The sequence below is a fragment of the Opisthorchis viverrini genome (genome assembly GCF_000715545.1).
Source record: "Opisthorchis viverrini unplaced genomic scaffold opera_v5_567, whole genome shotgun sequence".
NCBI lineage: Eukaryota > Metazoa > Platyhelminthes > Trematoda > Opisthorchiida > Opisthorchiidae > Opisthorchis > Opisthorchis viverrini.
This window is the reverse complement of record NW_008752228.1, coordinates 153270-160826: the sequence shown is the minus strand read 5'-3', so window position 1 is coordinate 160826 and position 7557 is coordinate 153270.

The following is a 7557-nucleotide window of genomic DNA, read 5'->3' as shown; positions in this document are numbered from 1 at the left end:
TATTATTATTATTATTATTATTATTATTATTATTATTACGGGTCGACCGATACCCATGCCATCTGTCACAAGGAATGTATAAAGCTTGTATCCAGAAATGCATTGAATGAGAAAAAACTTTGACGAGCTAAATTCCCCACAAAATCATCCTCCGCACTCACGTGGTCAGCCATAGCAGCCATTTAAAATATGAATATCGCGGGCCTTGAATATCGTGTGGATTGAGTGGATTTAAACAACTTTCAACAAAACTGCGGCCGTTTGGGATTATCTCATATGCCCGAAAAATTACCATCAAATGTTAAAACTTAATGTTATATATTTCCTCCTTCGAACCACGGTTTCGGAGAAATTTTCGGCGCGCGTCTAGCCCACGGCTAAATGTATCTACATGTTCAACTGGGCAGTAGGCGCAGTTCGAGGGTAGGAAGAAAATAGGTATGGAAGTGCAATCAGACTGCGTATGGCAGTGGCTTGCCATCATCGCACTGACACTTCAGTTTCTGGACAGCGCCGTAACGAGCGTCAAGTTTGCGGCAGTTGGACAGTGGATACGTATTCCTGTGGTGGTTACATCTGGGTTAGACGAGGGAACCGACAAAAAGAGGGTCAGGCAGACGTAGACCCATGTGTACTTTTGATTCATCTGGGAACCATATGAGTGTAAACCGGGGCCGGACGGATTGAATGAATGATGCCGTAAGGGGCGTGTACAGCGAATACTGACAAAGTTTGAAGCCTTGGAAGATTGAGTAACAAAGAATGAATAGGATTAGATCAGTAATACTCGGTGGATGCCGGGAGGCATCGAATATGTGGTGTCCTTTGGAAAAATCGGAAGTTGGTCGGCAGCAAGCAAAATGAACCTAAAATTGGTAAGTTCATGTTGGCAGACATAGCGACCAATGACTAACTGATGTTGCCGTCGTAATGTTAGGACATAGAATATTGTTATTAGTAGGCTTTCGACCGGCCTGTGTGCGGTAACTTCAGCTATCGGTGCAAGAGACCGTGAACCTCGCAGATTATCTTCAGACTCTCTCGCGCGTTTTTTAGATCGGATGAAGGGACACTTGTTTATTGCTTGAATTTCGTGGTTTTTTAGATGAAAGACAACCCACACAAGTCACAACTAGATACAGACACAAAACAATGGTGCCCTTTTATGGATTTTCTAAACTAAATCAGACTCAGAACCAGCCGTGATGGGTGATGCACCCGAGCTGATGAAGGGATGGCGAGTATGGGAACGAACCATGTTGTAACGTAACGGATTGACCCTTCATGCATGGCGTGCCCGTTCACCGCATGAGGCTTTCATCCCTCGTACATGCTAACACATCTGTAGGGTAACGGGCTACCAATTAGTCACAATCGGCGGCTGAGCGTTATTAAGTATCTCCAGCTGCCAGATAGTTTATCTGGTAAAGGGAAAGCTAAACCAGCTCGATGAAATCAATAATCAAAAAGCAAACAACTGCCAGAAGTGGCAAGTCGTAGGGACGAATGAAACGGCATCCACCCTTTGAGCTATGAGAGTAGAGTGGAGATATTCATGGCCTGTATCCTATGATCGAAGGATGACGAAGCGTCGTTGTGAACCAAATAACATATGTCACGTCATATGCCAATTCATATGTCGAGCTGAGGCGTGCCGCAATGGTATGCGGGTGTGAATAAATGGGCAGCAGATCCAGGCAAGCATTTCATTCATTGCGCACCTTCAGGCGCACTATTTGACGTTCGTCTACTACGCGCGATCAGAGGATGCGGATAATTAAGACTTAGGGTTGGCTTATTTTGGCTAGACCCTGAAAAAACAACCGGAGGGTGAAGTGAATGGATTAGCAACGCGGATAAATGAGAGCAGGAATCTCAAAATCATGGTGTACAGTGGAACTGTAGGAAATCACTGTTGCCTCGAGTGGGTACCGCGAGCGAAAAGCCATGCCGCCTGCCCGTTTGTGGTCGACGTCAGAATAAATGATTTAACAGCGGATGATTAGGTGTCTTCAGTATATTATATGTTAGAATTAGGCCTCCCCTGATGCGCCGATAGTAGAAGTCAAATAGGTTGAGACTGGCAATCCTGTCTTCGTATGGTTTGTTATGCAATCCAATTACCAGCTTCGTGGCTCGATGATATATTCGCTGTAGAAGATTTGTCTTTTTAAAGCCATGGTGACCAAGCTTGTATAGCGTGTTCCATGGTCGGTCGGATGTAGGTATTGATTACTCGGGGCAGCGCCAGTCGAGTGAAACGACCAAAAATACGTTCTAGGGGCGACAGGATTTGCGAGGTCCTCCTGTAGACCGCTATGCATTGCAAGGGTTTTTTTAAACAGCTGCTAAACAACACGCCAAGATCTTTTTCTTCACTAGTCCAAGAAAGTGGTTGTGGACCCAACGTATAGTTATATGCAAAGGGCTTCCCTACACGGAGCATTTTACATTTTTGGAGGTTAAACGGTAGTCTGTTTTTCAGTGACCAATCATAAAGTGTATCGAGATCTTTTTGTAATCGGTGACAGTCTTCAATGGTGCGTATGCTTGACCATATCTTGATATCGTCTGCGAATAAAGTGATTTTACTGCTCACGAGCTCAGGTATATCGTTTACGTATAATAAAAATAAAGTAGGCCCAAGAACAGAGCCTTGGGGTACTTCACTTGTAGCTGAAATTGGCTTGGACAGAGCGCCGTCAACACATACACGCGCGTCTCGGTCAGCCAAATAGATTTCAAGTCAAGCCAGCAGCTTTCCCGTAATACCATAATGCTCGAGTTTTTGTAACAATATGTTATGGTTCACGTGATCAAATGCCTTGGAGATGTCCAGGTAGCATGCGTGAACGGGATTTCCATTTGTCCACAGTTGCGTCCAGTCGTCTAAGGTAATGGGGAGATCGGACGGATCTGTTTTCTCTGAAACCATGCTGGGAAGCCGAAAGCAATCCATTTTCCTCTAAGCGTTTAATGATTTTGTTTGCCACCAGTCGCTCGAGCAGTTTGGAGATCACCGGCAACAGGATCACCGGCCGGTAGTTTGACACGACCGAACGATTACCTCCTTTGTATATGGGAGTGATAACGCCCTTCTTCCAGTCGTTGGGAACCACACCGTTATTTAGGGACGAATTGAATAACTCAGCGAGAGGTGTGCATAGGGAATGAGCACACTGCTTGAGGATAAATGGTGTTATCTGATCGGCACCGGGAGATTTTCTGTGATTTAGTTCAAGTAACGTTCGGAGTACACATTCTGGAGTCACAATTACTTCATGTAGGGAGGTGGGCGGTGAGGGAGACATAAACGACATCCGGCTTATATATTCCTTCTGACAGTAAACAGTGGAATAGAACTCCGCCAGTTCTTCAGCTGCAGCTGACGCAGTGGCCGTCAGTCCATTAGGGGTATGCAGAGGTGAAATACCCGGTTTCACAGACGCCTTATTATTAATGATCCAATAGAGAAGCTTCGGATTTTTTTCCATTTTCTCTAAAAGCATTAGCTGGTAATCCTTTTTGTCGCTCGCGACCAGCGTGTTGACTTTATTTCTTAGTAACCGATATTTTTCCCATGTTGTTGTTGTTCGGTGACGTCGGTATTCAGCCCAGGCTGCATTTCGCTCCAGAATCCATTTTCGGGTTCTGCTTCGTAACTTAAAATCGAATCCCATCTGAGTATTCTTTGGAACGAAGTGGGAATGCAAACGTATTTTATTGACCAAGTTCCCCATGAAGCTAGACCATTGCTGGTGGACGTCTGGACCTTCTGAATACCAGTCCGTACAATGACTCAAGGTATTCGACAGTGCTTTCGTGTTCACATTCCTGATCACTTTAAGCTCATCATTTGGTCTCACCGCCGAACAACCATAATCAAAAATGAGAACGACGTGATCACTCGATCCTAATGGACTTTCATATGCGATGTTTTCCACAACGTTCTCTTCGCTTGTTATGATGAGGTCCAGAATGGAAGGTATATCTGATCCTCTATACCGCGTGTTGCATGATATATGATTGTGAAAGTCAAGATCATGTAACGTCTCCTGGAAGGCACAATCGAGGGAATTTATCGGATGTTGTTGAGTCCGTAGCAAGTTTGGGAGATTGAAATCACCCATAATTAGTATCTTACTTTTATACCGGGAAGCCACGAGGCGTAGCTTCTCCATTATGGTGTAATTGTGCAGTTCCTCCGCTGAAGGTGGTCGATAGATCACACCAACAACACAGTCGTTACCTGCTACCGTCTTTAACGAGCACCACAAGGTATCCGATAGTATCAAATCTTCATCAGTTAGCTCTTTGCACAATAGTTGCCTGCTATGGTAAATAGCTACACCACCTCCCCGAGAAATGCGATCCCGACGAAGAAGCGTCATTCCAGGGATGGCAAGTTCGCTATCCGATAAGTGTGGCTGGAACCAAGTCTCGCTGATAGCAATCAATTTTGGCAAATGCTTTTCACACAATTCAGATAATTCTGGAATCTTTTTAGTCAAACATTGCGCGTTCGTGTATAAACATTTAATGGTGTTTATTGACAGCAGTGTTGGGCAGTACGCAAGAGAATGTGCAGGTTGGGCGGTTATAATTGTGCCCGCCCTGGCAAAGTCAGCAGCTGGTCGCTTTTTAAAGTTTCACCTGGTTTACAAACTCCTACGGCTTCATCTTCATTAACCTTGGTCTCTTCTGAGGATATATTGTTCCGCATGGATGTGCTTATCCTTAACTCCCTAGGGAGTAAGTTTCTGTGACGTTGCCATTGTGTTCGGATTAAGTTTAGCATATCACCACGAAGCAGTGTGAGTTTCAGGGGCTTCGGGCCGGTACACATATACTTTGGTGATTTCGGAATCCGATAAGTATCAACCACGGCCACGTTTTCCATTTCAAGTGTACTGCATAGAAACTGCTACTGCATGTAGTCGTGTGTATTTTGCGCTATTTTATCTGACGTTTCGTTGGGTTCCGGAACACCCAAGATGATCAAAGTGCGGTCATTTGTATGTTTGCTGGTTGAGTTTCTAGGGTGAGGTGTATTTTTGCACGATCTTTCCGACCACGGTAAATCAGCGAAAATCCTTTCGCCATTGTCAGCTTCCCCCTCTCAATGTGCTCAAATGTGCTGCGATCTGGTTTGGTAATCACATCGCACCGACGGTGTTTGGTGACCATGAATGTTCACTCAACTAAAAAGGATTTACGGGTGATATTCAACAAATCAGAAACTGCCGGCTAACTTCAAGTTATGGTCTTCTGCGGGGACGAGCCTCATGATAACACACAACGCTTACGACCCCACAGAGAGACGCTAGAGACTAAACCGCGCTTAAACGCCAGAGAAGCTGAAGAAATCCATGTTTGCTCCAAATCCCTCAACGTCAACAAATCTGATCCCCGGAAGGCGGCTTTGAACGAGCAACATTAAGCAGCAGCAAAATTGCGACCACACAGGGAAAAAACTACGTGCCTCGAAGATAAAAGACTCGCATAAACCTGGATCCCACAAGAAAAACAAACCTGGAAATAAAAAACTCTTGAAACCACCAAGAGAGAAAGCAAGTATGTCGCAGGGGTCCACTTAGAGCATTGGACTCGAACCCAGCCTACTCACGGGTTCACGGATTCATGAATTGATACACGGGATCGAGGATTTGCTCAAGTTTCCCGGATTGGTTTTGTTCTTGTCGGTCAGTGGCTGTCGTTCACCTGAAAGGCACAAATGAAAAAAGGTGTAGCACTGCTATTTATATTCTCAGCATGCGGCAGTGTGCTTGCCAGCGCAAGGGATTCGCATAAAAAAATATCTAGTAGTGCTTTGAACTGGGTTGTAGAAGGGGCGAGGACAACCGCCGGAGGAAGGTCATTCCACGCAGCTACTACCCCAATTGAGAAATATTTTGCTTAATGAACGTGGGCGTTCTGAGCTTGAAAATCTTACCATGTCCCCACCGTGCTTTTGCTGGGCCAACTGTGAAAGTCCTGTTCGCCAAGCTCTGTTCAAACAGGGTATAAGCAAGAATTAGGTCTCCTTGTAGGCGAAGGTACTCCAGGAGAAAGAGACCAAGCATCGCGAGACGCGTTTTGTATTCCGCGGATTTGAGGCCGGCAACCATTCTCGTGGTGGCTCGCTGGACTTGCTTAATGAGGGTGACGTCTCTCATGCGTTCTGAGTTAACAACTTGGTTGGCGCATTCCAGGAGGGTCAAACCTAGGCCCCATAGAGTATTTGGAAGTCCATGCGAATGATACGGGGAAGGTGCGTCGGATCATCCGTAAAATGGCGAATGCCTTTTGGGCCGATTTCTCATGGTGAAGTGAGGAGGACAAGTTTGAGGAGACCCGGATGCCCAAATACTTTTTGGCATCTATCCTCATGGTGGTTCTTGGTCCTTTTTCACCATGCATTACAAAGGCATTCGCTGAGTCTCCTCCATACGACATATGAACGCACTTTTCGTCATTCAGAGGAAGGTGCTAGCCCAAAGACCACTTCTTGAGGGCGTCTACATCCATTTGGAGGACACTGACATCTGAACTCCAGGATTTCAAGTCGTCCACAAAAAGTAGACATAGACTTGCAAGAACATCTGGGGGGTCGTTGACGTAGATCAGAAACAGCACTGGTCTCAGGACGGAGCCTTGGAGAACTCTAATGGAGACCGGTGCTGGAGAAGAGAAGGTCGAGCCTACTTTCATTTGGATAATAATGATAATCTATAGTCCCAACTCGTGGGTGGCATACGGTATGGCGTTTACATGCGTTTACAGTCAGGCTGTGGTATGATAGGGGGTTTACGGGCAATGGTGAATGTGCGAAAAGGGGGACAATGCCATAAACAGTGAGAAGTACTCGATTAAATAATAATATGTTTCTTTTGCAACTTTTAGGGAACAATGGGCATGAGGTCTAACTAATTCAAAGACTCTGTCGGTTGACATGAACTAAAACTGGAAAACCATTTCTGGCCACGGGTGACCTTGGGCGGTTGAGTAAATGGCCGGAGTCACAGCGAGGTAAAGTGGAGATGAAGATGCGATAATTCGAATGGGGAGAACATGGCAAGTTTAGTCTCAAAAATATGGTGCAATCTGAAAACAAGCAAACTCACAGGTTGCACTGTTGTAGGGAAGTCAGGTGCACGGGTTAGGTTGGATGAGGACACAAAGGTGTTTAGATTCGAACGAGTAGTCCAACGAGTTGGAATGAATGACGTGGTGGTGGCTGGGGTCAATGAAACGCATAGGCAAGTGGGCTCGTTTGGAAGGAGTAATAGAACAGTTGCGGGTGTGCTATCAAACTGAGTATGGCAGTGCCGTGCCATCATTGGCCTGACATGCTTCAGTTTTTGGACAGCCCAGTGACGGGCGTCACATTTGTGATGATTTGGCTGGGGTGTGCAGTTCATTGGGCAGCGGTATTCTTTTCAGGCTGGTCGAGGAAACTAGCTTGAACGAAACCGGTATGGGATTGTAGTTATTCTTGGTCCGCTGGGTGATCCCGGAGTTGTAGATCATAGGCCAGGTGGAGTGTATATCAGCTAA